General features: G+C 35.4%; 1 protein-coding gene across 2 annotated transcripts in view; it reads right to left on the reverse strand.

The window, feature by feature from the left end:
* The window catches only part of Myo10A (unconventional myosin 10A), a 744,055-nt gene extending 732,835 nt beyond the window's left edge, over positions 1-11,220 (reverse strand). For both annotated transcript variants that reach the window (XM_081732073.1, XM_081732074.1), the window contains exon 1: positions 10,693-11,220. The gene's annotated coding sequence lies outside the window, so the exon portion shown is untranslated. The remainder of the gene's footprint in view (positions 1-10,692) is intronic.
* Positions 11,221-16,102: the final 4,882 nt, after the last annotated feature.

Consider the following 16,102-nt stretch of genomic DNA (forward strand, 5'->3'; position numbering starts at 1 on the left):
ACTTTGGTGACATTTTTTGAAACCAGATAATATCAACACTTGTCTATTTCTTTTTTCGTTAACCTCAACTGAGATTTGTATCTTAAGGTGCAGATATAGGTCCTATTCACCCATATCACTAAGTTTTGATATAAAAAGTAATTTTTAATGTAAAAATTGATGAAAATGATGAAAGATGACGGATCAACTTTTTTCTCGTAAGCAATCCAAGCTAGGGCTACAGGTACACACTGAAAAGAAAGTATTTGACAGTTGAAAATTTTCTTTTGCCAACAACTCGGGAACAAATGAATTAACTTGGATCTTTTTGTTGTTATTCATAGGATAGTTACAATTTGATAACTTGCCAAAATCGGTACTGTAATAGGTTAATTTATTGTTGAGTTATTAAGAAAAGAATGTTGTCAACTGAAGAATACTTCCTTTCGTGATTGTACAAAATTAACTTTTCAGATGTACAGACGATCATTAGCAAAAACCGAAGCACACTAGAAACCATACTAGTCTGCCTGTATGAAATATATTATGCGAAAATGTATGTAAACATTTTAACATACAGTACCTTAATATTAGGAGACGAAGTTGGAGGATTAAATTCATGAGAAACCATATTAATCTACCTGATTGAAAAGTATCCCCAACATTTCAGTATAGAAGTAAATTAATGTTAAAAGACCAAAATGATGGAATGTATAATGTTTTAATTTCTATTTAATTGATCCCTTGATTGTGCAGTAATTCCACCAATAGATAACTAGTGAGAGTATATAGAGAAATTCCTTCCGTCTACATTATAATTAATGTCAAAGCTCTGTACAGCACGTATTTTATTTACCAGAGGTGCCCAAGGAAGGGGACGACTTTTTACTGAAAATGACACAATCGAGCTTTAATTATAATATAATAATGCTTTTAAGAATCCTAAATGTGAAGAAGAACTCATCATGAATAACATTTTAAAATAATCAATTGAATTGTCAAAGCAAAGAATGCATTCTTTTGTTTCAAACGACAACATTATGGCGGAACATTATGAACTATACCGACAAACTGTAACAGATGATCCCTCACATCAAAATAAGAGGAAAAGTTCATATGGCCCTATGGCGAAAAGTGCATAGTTTCAGAGCTAGGGCTGTCCAAAATCGCGAAAAAGCTAAATTTCAACAGGCTCTATTTCAAATTCCAGAAACTATTGATGGTGGTCCTTATCAGCGTAAAGGAAGTCACGCACACACAATCCAAAAATGCATGTTACATCAATTTTAATGGGTATGCAGGGTATACTTATCAAATATCTTCTCAATAGAGTTTTCAGATATACGCTGATTTCAAGAAGGGTCCAAAGTAGGCAGAAGGTAAGCCTTAACAATAATGGACATCCAATGCTTCGGAGGGAAGTCGGAAGTATTAGGAACCGGCAGCTCTATGGTTTTTGTGTTCGGAATAGCGTGTGATGTGATGTATTTCGGCACGGTATATTTTTACGTTTTCTTCACTTATAAACATGAAAGAACACATCGCAACATGACCTTTCCCGAGTACGAGAGACTGTGCTGTTGACGATTCTTAACATCGCGCCAAAGGATTACGTGTTCATGGCTGCTAAGGCTTATCGTTTGCCTACTTTGGACCAATCATAAAGTCATTAGAGCATATCTCAAAATTCGGTTGATGGCACGTCTGGGAATTTCACCCTGCAGGGAATACTCTTCACGCCCATTGAACATTAATGAAATATGCATTTTTGGATTGTGTATGCGTGACTTCCTTTACGTTGATAAGAACCGCCACTCCACGATTTCTGGAATTCGAAACAGGGCCTCTTGAAATTTGACTTTTTCGCGATTTTGTACAGCTTTAGCTTTGAAACTATGCACTTTTCCCCACAGGTCCGTTGGAACTTTTTGACTTATTTTCATGTGAGGAATCTCCTCTTACAGTTTGTCTATATAGTTCATTAACACCATATATATATATATATATATATATATATATATATATATATATATATATATATATATATATATATATATATATATATATATATATATATATATCAGGGGTGCCCACAAGGGAGGCTATGACGCAAACTGCGTCATTGAAATATTTGGGGGGTTAAAAATCTATATAAATATGTTTGAGGGGGTGTAAAAATTAATCGAAAAGATTTTTTTTCATGGAAGAACACCTACGGATAGACAATTGAGGGGGGGTGCGTCATGGACATGAGGGGGGCACCACTGTATATATCATTGTAGAAATTCATGGGGGAAGCAATCCATCTTTTTGGGAGAAGCAATGCGTCCAAGCACTTGCAGGCGATTAGCACCATTACTGTTTACCCCCTCTTAGCCTTCATATGACTTCGCTAATACATCAGTCACATAAACTTCACAAATAAAACAGTGTGAACATGAATCAAGGATGAGCTATTGTGTGTCTGTTGTCCACAGGAAATATCCTTTATTTTACTCTCGTCGTATAGCGTTGTTTAAATCGATTTAAGAATACGTGCACCTCTTGATAACTAATTTATGAAACTACTTTACTGTGTGCTTAAATTCGCATTTTAAATTAAAACCTGTTTTCCAACAGCATGTCAGGCTTTCCACAGGCAACGGAAGGAAAATTTTGCGCCCGGGCAATCTCTTTCTCTAATCAGAATAATAAATGTGCAATTTCTCTGACGTCCGCTTCATTTATATTTTAAGGGTAATCTTAATCACGTGTTTGTCTGCGCATTAGGTCTCAGGTTTTTCATTTTCTGCTTCGGTCATGAATAGAGTTGCCATGTCAAAATTATCGAATTTCACTTATTCTTTCAGAAAATGATTTGTACTTTTCAAAAGGCGGGACTTTTTTTTTTTTTATTATTGAAAACAGCTTGTGTTGAAGATGTTAAAGATATATTGGTCATATCAAGACAATAATACATTGTTCGTAACCCTCAAGTTTATTAAAGGAAATAGATTATGTTTTGCAACAAATATACATTTTAATATGTTTAAAATTATATTTTACTATAATGATCCGTTGAAGTGACTGTACTAATAGGTAATTTCTTTCATTCGGCCAATGAATGCTGAAGAGAAAACACTTCTTCTGGTTGCTGCTTGGTATTTCAAAATAAAATTGCCAAATGTTTCAATCTTATTATTGAGGCCGCGGTGGCTCAGTGGTAGAGCGTTCATCTCTGGTGCTTGGGGTTCCGGGTTTGATCCCAGCTCCCGCCAAGTGAACTTTGTGGTGGACAAACACCGTGTGCATGGGTTTACTCAGAGTTCTCCCGTTTCCTCCCACTTTCTTCATTCCACCATTTCGTTCATTACTCATCATCACCGTCTCCTTTAGCCTAACAGCCATAACCGTGGGACGTAAAACTCAAAAATTTCATTTCAATCTTATTATTTTTTCTGAAAAATCCGCCACTACTCGTCAAAAAGGCCCTATCCGGTTGCAATGATGTGAACAAACTTTGGGGGAGAAGTCTGAAATTCAGCTCAAATGTAGATTCTATATTCGAAAATCAAAATTGTCCAAAAATGGATGAAACATAGTCAAAAAGCACGAAACATTAACATTAATGTAAATGGAAACTCGATGAAAAATAAATAATTCCTCCACTTATCTAAAAAACTATAAGAAGGACACAGCTACTTGAAGGTTTATTAGGAAGACATTATGAAGAGCTTAAAGACGGTGTATAGCACGTAAGGTAAATAGGGATAGAACATTGTCAAAAGTCAAGTTGTTCGAGTAAAATCAATAATAATGATAAAAATATATGTATCTTTTTCGAATTATCCAGGGCGCCCCACGCACAGGTTAAGTGTTTAAAATATCTCACATCTGGGTTGGGAAACTCCAGACTCGATTTAGCACGCAACGTGACTTTTGACGTGATCATGTCACACAGTCTGGTCCTTATGGCAAACCAAATAGGACCTCTAATTTTGACCTACCTGCAGAAGTGCATACCAGACTAGGGCCCCAGTCTTCTTTCTCTCCGTGTTTTTCCACTTATGTGGGGTTGACATTCCTGATGAGTCTTTTCCATAAAGCCCCGTTCTGGAATTTTCCCCTGTTAGATCTTTTTCCCTGAAGTCGTTCTTAAACATATCCAATTATTTCCTTCTTGGTCTTCCTCTACCTCTCTTCCCATCCACCTTCATTCCTATCACTTTTCTGACCACATTTTTGTTTGTTCTTCTCATTAGATAACCAGACCACTACAGTCTTCTTTCTTCGATCTTAGATATCTCTAAAACCACCATAGCATTCTCAATTCGGTAACATTCAATCTCTTTTCATGTGTCTCTTTATTGGCCACGTTTCTGCTCCGAATTAAGTACTGCTGGCTTAATCGCTGTTTAGTAAATTTGCTGGCTTAATCACTGTTTAGTAAATTATCTCTTTACTCTTTACCATGATTCTGCAGCCACAAAGAATGCCACATACTTTCTTCCAATTTCATTCTGTGTGTCATTTCCAGATTCCAAATCACCATTTTCACAACATACTCGTATAAGCCTAAATATTTCAAAATGTTTCACTTCATTCAATCTTTCTTCTTGTAAAGATAACCAAGAAAGTTCTGTCGCTTTTTGTGGAGGTCTGGGTTCCATTGGCCCTCACACCGTGAGTTAAAAGCAAATGGAGATAAAGCGAAGATCAGTTGTTAGTGTGGATATATCCAACATATTACCTGGTTGTGGCAGTTCAGTTACACAGTGAACTTGTGTAAGGACAGAGTGAACATGGGATCCTCCACAGAGCGTCATAAGGGCGTGTATGCGGTACGAGTTCAAACTGGGGTCAAACGCCGCTGCAGCGGGGCAGAATATATGCCAGGCCTTTGGTGAGGATGTCGTGACTACACGGATAGTGCAGTGGTTGTTTAACAAGTTTAGGGACGGTGACGAAACACTCGAAGACGCACCACGTGCCGGAAGACCAACACATGTACAAAACGAATATCTTCAGTAGCAATATTGAAGCGAGTCATGTGAGGAACTGGAACTACAATTCAGTGAGTGGAGAAACCATTCGGCAGCACCTCTTTCAACTTGTGAAGCACTAGAAGTTGGGTCGATGGGTCCCACATGATTTGACTCCGGGCCAGAAGGCAACGCGTGCAGACACTTGTGTTTCTTTGCTGTCTCGTCTGAGGAAGGAGCAATTTCTAGACAGGATGTTGACATGTGATGAGAATTGGGTTCTGTACGAAGCTCCACGGCACCGTCAGCATTGGTTAGCATCCCATGAACCGGTTCCAAAACAGCCGAAACCACCACTGCACCAGAAGAAGAACCTCCTGTGTGCTTGGTGGACTGTATGTTTGGCATCGTGCATCGGAAACTGTTACCAGCTGGTTAGAACATCAATGCAAGCTTGGGCCAAAACACTTTTGTAGAAACAAGGGAGGCCAACTCAAGGTTTACTGTATTATTAAAAAGAAAATCTGTTTTAATGTAGTAATAATTATTGTGATTTTTTAAAAAAATATTACACTGTTTGCAGTATATGATTTGAAATGAGGAAACTAACTCCGTGTAGCATAAACTAAATTGCATTGGTACAGTAAAAGAAAGAAGTATATTATAGAAAATACAAGTTTTAAATGAAATGAAATGAAATCTTTGAGTTTTACGTCCCACGGTTATGCCGGTTAGGCTAAAGGAGACGGTGATTATGAGAAATGAATGAAATAGTGGAATGAAGAAAGTGGGAGGAAACGGGAGAACCCCGAGAAAACCCACGCACACGGTGTTTGTCCACCACAAAGTTCACTTGGCGGGAGCAGGGTTTGAACCCGGGACCCCTTATACAAGTTTTAAAAAACGAACGTTTATATATATATATATATATATATATATATATATATATATATATATATATATATATATATATATATATATATATATATATATATATATATATATATATATATAGTAACTACATAGAGGACAGTGCTTCAAGTGTTCTGCGTGAATTTTATTTTGCACTTTTTTTTCACAAATTTTCTTGAAGTAATCCTACCCACGGGAGAGCAGTCATTGTAGGAATGCGCAAAATATGTCTTTAGAGTATTTAATGGAATTTCCTTCTAGATTAAGTAAAGTTGAACATATCTTTTCAGGATTGAGTCTATATGAGAAAGAGCTTAGTTCTTAAAATGAAGCCTGAACTATAGCCCAATTTGATGTCAAGTTTAGCGCCCTCATCGGAGACCGAACGCTTATGTGCATGTCAGAAAAGCACACATGCTAGCCATGGATGGGTGCTCATACTACGAAATACGAAAAAAAGATTCGAAATATCAATTGTTATTGGCAATACTGCTTTTTAGTTGAGTGAACTTTACATGACAAAATTGCAATTGTTCAGCAATAAATAAATAAATACCTCCTATATAAATTTATCTGTTGCTTCATAGTATTGTGGAATTACTATATTATGGCTCTATAAAATTACAATTATAATATTGTATTATTATTTAAAAGAACGTACGAGGGGAAAAAAGAAACATTGATATCAATAACTCTTATCCTAATTAAAGGGGGGGCAATCGTTCCCCGATCGCCCCCCTAGATCCGTCCCTGTCACGAAGTTTGATCACAGGTTACAAGATGTGGATAACGTTGGGTCCGTGGTTTTGATACGGTTTCCCGCATTTTGTCCCAATAGTGTAGTTATAGCAATGTTTCCATTACCGTGCTCTTGTGTTAGTCTTTATATATTACCAAAAGGGCATGACCATAGGACGTTTAACTGTCATTAATTTGACTACGACTGTGGGGCTAACGAAAGCTGGCGTCTGATAGATAACCGGGCGTGTTGGAAACGAAATGAAGAGGAGGATTATTGGCCAATCACTGCAATATTCTATGACGCTGTTTGTAGGCAACCGAGGTCACTGACTGCGCTAGTTGAATGTTGAGCCTTTTTGCCAAATATTCCAAGCACTTTGTTTTTGTTATTTGGAAATCATACGTTACAAATAATTTTCTCGTGTCATTATGATTATAGAATTATGACATCTAGGTTTGTCGTCAAACCTGTTGACTTTATTATCGCAGAGCCTTTGTCAACAGTACCTCCAGCGCATCTCGTGTTCTGTCCAAATGTCAGATGTCAGCTTTTCCCAGCAGCACAACAGGAAGCATATGTCGTGGTGCAAGTTTCATGCACTACAGTTAATAGTTTTTTTTCTATACTTTCCACCACTGTCTGCCAATACAGTTTCTTCTCAAATAATATTCTAACAAGCTTCTCTTCCTTTCTTCAGTTACCTCCAATATTGTTCTTTTCTACCCTACCTTTAATTTCTAACACTTTTTTCATTGTTATTATTATTACTATTATTTTTATTTTATTCGACACAACGTATTTTCTGAATTTTAAAACCTCAATTCATTTTTGTTCATAAAATCCACGTTTCTGCTTCGTACCACAACACTCCATACCAGTATTTCTCAAACAGTAGTCCTCGAGACCCTCTTAGATTAAAAAAAAAAAGACATAAAACAAATATAATACAAGTGAATTATGTATTAGACACTATAACAAGGGCGCCGATCCTGGGGGGCGAGGGGCCCGGGCTCCCAAAACTCATGTGGGCCCCCTATTGTACTTATGAATATACAATATTTGGCATAATTTGAGTCCGATTTGTCTTAAAATCCTCATATATATACTTTCTGAATCTGAATGCCCCCCAAAAAAAAATTTACAGAGAAATCGGCGCCCTTGCACTATAGTTGAGAATCTCAAACAGGTATAGATTACACAAAAAATTGATCATGCCATTTATTAAGCTACGATAAATATTATACAAATTGTAATAGCTTATATGCGAATAAATATATAATTATGAAATGCTCGTGATAGCTTTCAATTATTACTTGACAAAAATAGTATGCATTTTCTTGTATTAATACCGACAGGAAAATTAAAGGAATTTCAATTAATACTGTTTTAAAACTGAAGCGTCATTTGGAGAGAGTAGGGGTAACTGCCCCCACTGAATTTGAGAAACACGTGCTTTTTGATACATTGTAATGTTATATACGAATTTTAAAACACACACACACACACATTTTCTTGTTCTTGGTTGATTTTAAACCGAAATAGTGGAGAGTATTGTGGAACCTCAAAACTGTGCATTGTGTTGCATAAGAATATGTATTTTTTTTAATCAAAATAATTATCTTGGAACTTTTTAAAAAAAAATCAGAGGGAGATGTATTCACCCCACATTAAGGAGGCTAAACGTTCATTCCTGACTGTATTTAATGCCAAGAACTGTGGACTGTGGGAAATCCTTAAAGGAAAATAAAACATGAAAATTATTAAAATTGAATAATTGTTTCAAAAGTACGTGGAACTTTTTAAAAAGTCGTAGCAAGATGGATAATCCACTTTCTTTTCTACTAATTTTACTTCAATCCATAGGAGATGGATAATTCTGAATTGTCATAGAAAATATACTCCCTATTACATTTTTTTTTAACGGAAATTATTCTGGAATATATTTTTATATCAAGTGGGAAGCTAAGTTCACGCTTATCCTTTATGGATTACGACGTCAAGCAACAGGGTTATCTCGGAATGTTTGAGTAAGGTGTATAGTAGGTTTCATTGAATTAACTTCGGAACAAATAGCTGGCCAGAAAGAAACAAAAATGTCAATTTAGTTGTATGGTAGAAGATCACCTCAATTACGTAGATTTATATTTGTTTTCAATTTTGACTTTTACAAGGAATGATAGAAAATTCTTAAATAGATTTACATCATGTGAGTGGCTGAGTATCTAATATACATTTATTATGATTCAGTCTCTGAATCAAGGAAAGAAAACTTATCCCAGGGCTCATCACTAAGAAATGAGTCAATGAATAAAATTTTAGAGAGTGCAGTGGACAAGAAATTATGCGAAATTAGTGGGAAATTTATAAGATTGAATTTCACGTGAAAAATATATGTAATAACAATAATTTATATTCAAGACCGTACCCAGGAATGAAAAAGGGGGTATTAAATGCCACCAGTGACGACGTTAAAAGGAACGGGCGGGTCTATGATGGTATCGTTTGCCCCCTTGTAGGGTCCCAGACATATTTTGTAAGGTGGGTCACTAATCTATATATATAAAAGAGAACGCACAAATCCTTTGTTACCTCATCACGCTAATACGGCTGAACCAATTTCTTTTATTTTTGGGGGGTTATTAGGATTTGGACCCTAGATGGTTTTTATCATATCACTTTAATTTTTAATTACCAGTGTCTTGAGATAATTGACCATTCAAGTGTCCATAACGTACAAATCCTTTGTTAGTTCATCATAGGTAAAAATAAACGTATTTATATGCAACCCGCATGACCATGTCACTCGGCGGGTTAACATAAATGACAGGCGATATAATGTTAACATTTACTGCAATCTACTATGGTTTTTATCATATCACTTGAAAGCGAAAACTTCCGGGGTGACCGCAGCGAAGCGGGGCGGGTTAACATAAATGACAGGCGATATAATGTTAACATTTAATGCAATCTTCTATGGTTTTTATCATATCACTTGAAAGCGAAAAAGTAAAAATTATCTAAGTAACAAAGTTTATTGCGTTCCGGGGTGACCGCAGCGAAGCGGGGTGAACGCTGCTAGTATAATATAAAATAATAATTTTCCTCATATATAAAATATATATAACACTTGCCCTCCACTTGTCTTCCAAAGATACGTATTAAAACTGGCGTCATAACTGGATGCTACGAATATTAATTTAAAAGTAGATTATGCTTTTGGGGGGGTTCAAGTGGGGTGAATTAAGAGGATTGCGTCTTGCGTCATGGAGAAAATAGGCGCCCGTGATCTAACTTATGACCAAAGTAGACCAAATATGTGGTCAAATTAAGGTGTAGAAATTGATGAGGCGATCAACTGAGCAAAAATTATTGTATTAATTAATTAGCTAATAGCTTCGAAGAAACTGCCTATTACTTTTTAATCTGCCATATCGCTTCCAGCATGTCAAAAATATGGATATTCCGTAATAGAAATAGAAATAAAATGAATAGCTTCCCGCAATTGACATGTGTACAGTACTGTTCAAATAAACCTGGCGACCTATCTCTTTTTGAAAAGTCTTGTAGAAGTATTGGAATTTCCTGGTATGGTTGCCAAAACATCGCTTTTTTAAAGAAATGCGGGTGGTCAAGATTCCTTTGGACAAGATTATACGTGGCGGGTCGTGGCCGGAATCCGAGGCACCCACAGACTGGATTTAGGACTAAGATTGTGCCTATAATTTTTGGTAAGAGCATAATTTACCATCGAAAACGGCATAATCGAACATCAATTGTAAGAAAAAAAAAATGCTTTTAAGAACGCATTGAGTACAATTTAGTTTACAAAGCAAGACTTAGGGGGGGGGGTTCTCCCAAGCACTTGTGGGGGATGGACACCGCTATCCGGAATGACCATCTGAAATTTTGACTCGGTAATTTGATCCGCATGGCGGAAGAGTTACATTGTATGAACATCAATATTTAATTAAATAAATAACCTAAAAGTAAGTTTAATTCATAACACAAGAAAGAGATTATCGATATCAAAATAATCGAAAGTTACTGTTCTATCCACTTATTGAAGTCCCTTCCAAAAGGACAAGATTGGAAACTTACCTTATTTTGTAAACATCCGCAAAGCGATTTTTTTAACCCGCACAAAAAACACACTACTCATAAAAGGAAACACTTGTTTACTTTCTTAGATTTTCCTCTACAATCCTCTAGGATGTCACAAGGCCAAGTTATATACACAGAGAACCACACACGAAATACACACGTACAATATATCAAATGAAAGCTAAAGCCGCGTCTAAATTAAAGAAACACCAAAAAATATTATCCACTTTTTTAACAAAAAGAAAAAACACCACACTTCCAAAGAAAAACCAAAAGCACACTTTTTTTTTTTTTTATCAAAAGCCGTAACTAGCGATAGCGGGAAAAAAGTGCCTAACTACTTCAATGATGTCTTACGAAGACGGCGTCACTCACATCTTTTGGTTCCTCAAAGACGAAGATTTAGAAAAAGACAAGAAGAGGAGTTCTTGTATTCTACACATACACACATATACATACGAACATGCATACAAGCAATGGCACGGCACTCCTTTCGTTTCGTATCGTTTCTTTCTCTCTCTCTCTCTCTCATCCCTGCGGGGCGCGAATACCACTGCGCAGTGCGACTTCCAACCTGTTCTAGCCTCGTGCACAGGTGCTATTCTTCCAGTAGGCTACATAACAATACCATGACAACCATGCGGACCGAGAAAGTTAAGACTTTTGCCAGCCTGTCGGTCGGCTGCGGTCCTTCCCAACCCACCAGATTCTACCTATACTTTACTACCTGCAATATTCTTGTCAAAGAAGCGTCTGAATCAGAAACAATTCCACATTTTTTTAGAAATAAAAATAATAATAAAAAAAGACAATGCCAAAAAAATAAATGTTCTATTTCTCGCTTGGGCGATCATTTATTCAACTGAATTACGTTATTCTGTTCGTTCCGTACAACATCTTTTAGAAGTTTGATTGGTTTTTCCATTGAATCAGCTTTAAGAAAAGAAATAATAGAAAAGTTATGTATTAAACCTCACGGTTGTTAATTTCGTGTAGAAAGATATCTTGGAAACACGAATTTCCCTACTCATGTCTTAAGACTCCGAAGACTTTAAAGGATTGAGAATGTAATAACGGTACACCGGCAAAAGAATGTGAAGAAATGTAGTGTTTTGTTGTTTACTATTTTCTTTTTAAAAACTCAACCTGAATATTTTCATATTAAAAGTTCTTTTTATTGTATTCAAAGTAATTCAATAGTTACGGTGGCATTTTTTTCCTAATAATATTCAACATGAACAGTTGAATGTTCTAGCTACAGTTGTAAATATGAATAATCGTTGTTTTTTTGTGAAAACTTATTTTTCGGAGCTTAAATGATATAAGTTTCATAATACACAAACGTTGTAGTTCTAGACAGGGATGTAATCAAGCTTATACGGGGGTGGGTGATGTGTATACGCTATATGAAAAAAGATCTATCGTATACACCAAAACTTCTAGAATTACATAACTGGTTCTAGACTATATGCAAGTACTGTGTTAATATTTTCCGACAATAATTATTAGAATGCTATCATGTTATCATTTGGTATGAGTCGTATCATCACAACAATTTTCACGAAACTGACAATAACCTTTCCCTAAAAACAATATATCTGTTGAGAAAAGGAAGAGAAATTGATTGGGGCATTGGCTAATTGTATCATGAGGGTATTGTGGCAGGTAAAAGAGGGAAGGGGCGAAAGAGTATACAATTGAAGGACGATATCTAACCCCCCCCCAAAAAAAAATCGTACATGAAGACGAAGAGGTTAACAGAAGACCGTGGATAATGGCAGACTACCTGCAGTGGCGTAGCAGCTGCCCCCGCAACCCCCGCAGTGCGGGGAGGCCCGACGTATAGGGGGCCCCGAAGTCTTGCGATGAATAAAAATTTAAAGAAGTAGAACTTCAATCTTACTTCTATCGGCTGTACAACTAGGGCCCCTTCTCTATACTTTGCGGGGGGGCGCAAAAGTGTGCTACGCCACTGACTACCTGTGATAATAATGATGATGATTAGTATGAACTCCTACTATCTCCTGATAGTGTGGATTCTTTCCCTCCAAAATGTTCTACAATATTGTTACTGTTTAATAATAATAATAATAATAACAATAATAATAATAATAATAATAATAATAATAATAATAATAATAATAATAATAATAATAACCAAAGGTTAAATTTCATTAAGCTGAACAAAGGGAGTTGGTTTGCCAAATGCAAATCCTCATGCGTACAATTCGATTTGTTGTAATTCTTTAAAAAAAAATGCTGTGCGATAACAATGCTATCTGTTAACAAAACTGACTGGCACTGACATACTATGAAGATGAAAATGTATACTGTCATTACCGGTACCCTGTTTAATTATGATAACAACAGATGGTAGCACACAGAATGGTAAATGAGATTACACCCCAAAAAACGAATATTAATTTTACTTTTTTGTTTAACTAAATAATATTGTCGAAAAGATGACGGCATATAGAAATCGATAGAGTACTTACAGCTGAACATAATGACGTACTTCAGAGTAAATTTTCATGCATAATTTTCGAGAAAACGGGCAAAGACAAATTTTTATGGTGTAAAAAACCATATCATTAAGTTAATAATAATAATAATAATAATAATAATAATAATAATAATAATAATAAGCTCCTTATTCTATTAGAACAGATTGATTATTTATTTATGAATTACAGTATACTCCCAATTATCCGCCTTGCTAATTATTAGTAGTGTTACTTTTCTGTTTTTTTTTTAAATCTTCTTGTTACTTTCTTTTTTAAAAACAAAATCTTTTTTAAAAAACTTCAATCACAAATAAAGAAGATATATTTTCACCCGAAAAAGCGAAAAACAGTTTATCATTTAAAAAAAAAAAAAAATAAGAAATTAAACAAACTTGTAAATACAGAAAAGTTCTGCTTGTTAAGTCACAGTTGCATTTGTAGTCCCCCCTACTCTAATAAAAATTGATCAAAGACATTTTCGTGTTATTTAGTGTGCTTTTTTGAACTATCCACGGTTACCGCACCACCCAATTTTACAGATAATTGGAAGTTTACTGTATATATGCTTAAATATCATCGGTCGAAATCTGCCATTGGGGGGACGGGTAAGATCGTTCCCATAATTATTTTTTATGTTTTTTAAGCAATGTTCAAAATATTTATGAAGTTGATATACAATGCTCAATGCTTTGGAGGATCAGGGCGGTAGAGTTGTCTTTAACATTGGGAGGCGGATAGATTTGTGCCTTATTCTATGGGGGGGAGGAGATGAGACTCATATTGTTATGGATGAATCTGTTTTCTGAGGTGAACCTGTTGTATGTTATATATCAGGCAATGTAGATGAAGTAGTGGTACATATCAGTATTACAAATCGTGCCGCGAACAGAATCTGAAATCTAAATACATGTATACGTATTTATAGTTGGTATGTTTCTACTTAGTGTATGGCTATTCGAGAATGCGCTTCCCATGCTTTACCCCTGCAGCGAACGCGACCTAGGTGGCTAGTAGGTAATTTTACTTTCGCTAGAGTTATAATAAATCATAGTGTGAGCCAGTCAGGGTTTCCAGGTCTTTTTGCACGGTCCAAGTCCATAATAGCAGAGTTACGGTACTTTGCACAAAGCAACTTCCAAGGAGCTGTTTCTTGTTGAAATCCCTTTGCCTGGCAACACGTCTTTTCTTTTTTCCCTTCCTTTAGACATCTTTTAAACAGCAGGTGGTCTATTGTTCTGAAACGCACCAAATACGCTCCAGCAGACGTTTTCTGCGCGTTTTTATTGCTTTCGAGTTTACAGTACATTGTGATTAGCCATCCACATTTAAATATATGGTCAGCGTATTCCAAATGTACGCATGAGCAATAAAAACGCGTTGCGAACGCTTTGAATAGCCGCCCACTTAGGCAAAAACACATTTCAAATCGGATTATTGGGGGAGACAGTATCCAGTTCCAAGATTGGGGTACCTGTCCCCCTCATCTCCCTGGGATTTGCACCAATATTAAATATACACAAATAAGTAGTAAATTGTGTCTGTTAGGTTCTTCTGTCAACATACTACGTATAAAATAATGTTTATTATTGTGATACAGGACTGCAATTCTTCGACTATTTTATTTTTCCTTTTTGAAGTTGATGCATTACTTACATTTGCATTGTTTAATTTATTTAAACAGGAAAAAGAATCTATTACTTCTTCTAATTAAAAGAAAACATGTCTGCGAAAGGAAATCATTTCCACAAATGCAAACTTCCGGAAAACATTAACCCTGTTCTTTCTGTTTCAGGTTCATGGTCATCTGCAATTCAAAGTAACAACAATAATCATCATTTTCTTACACTCATCATATTAATGTACAGGGACTTGTTTTTCTTGTATATTTACATGTTTTTTTCTTCCATCAAACAGATACTTATTTTGTCTTTGTGCAAAGCTAATTACAAGAACAACAGATATATAATGTGTACAGATGGACAAGTTCATGTGAACGGAAAGTGATATTTGTTGTTATTATTGGTTAAAAGAAAATATTTTTCAACGTAACTTTACAAAATAGTTGTTTTTATAGGTACGTACCAATGGAAGGCTAAACTTTTTTTTTTTTAAAAAAAGTTTAAATCTTTGGTGATATCCTTTTCGTGCTTGTGGTGTTACAAGTTGAATTCTAAAATTAAAATTTTAGAGTACTGTTTAAATATAACATATAAGAAAACCAAATGGAAATTATTATTATTATTATTATTATTATTATTATTATTATTATTATTATTATTATTATTATTATTATTATTATTATTATTATTATTATTATTATTATTTTGTGAGTAAGAATAAAAGCAATTGACGCTCTTCCTAAGATTTTATGTGAACACTAAATCGAACGCAGTGCTTTTAGTCGAACATGTGACACTTCAAGTGTAGCACTCCGATTTTGATAAAATTTGGCAGGTAGATATTACACATGAAATAAACGAATACGTGTTTTTCATTTTCTGCGGAAAAACGGTTTTAGAGGGCAAAAGCCCCCAGTTAAAATTTTGAAATTTGACGCCCGAAAGGCAAGAAGAAGTGGACCGAAGTGAACGAAATTGTGCACAGATATTGTAGACGTAAAATGAGGGGATACGTGTTTCGTATTTTCCTGGAAAAACAGTAAGGTGGGGGCATAGACCCTTCCAAACCTTTGATTACGAAACATCAAAAGTGCTTTAAAAAATAGTATGCCAGAAGTGCCTGTTGACCAAACTGAAATATGATTTTCAATGAACTATGATCTTGCATGAAAGTTGCCAAAATACTCTCACTACTAACTTGTAGTGCACCTTTTAATGACACCCACGCTTTTAGTTTTCCTGTTACGTTATTTGGGATCACAAATTCAGTATTTTAGTTTCCTT

The sequence above is a fragment of the Thermobia domestica genome, chromosome 11 (genome assembly GCF_964235325.1).
Source record: "Thermobia domestica chromosome 11, izTheDome1.hap1.1, whole genome shotgun sequence".
Classification (NCBI taxonomy): domain Eukaryota; kingdom Metazoa; phylum Arthropoda; class Insecta; order Zygentoma; family Lepismatidae; genus Thermobia; species Thermobia domestica.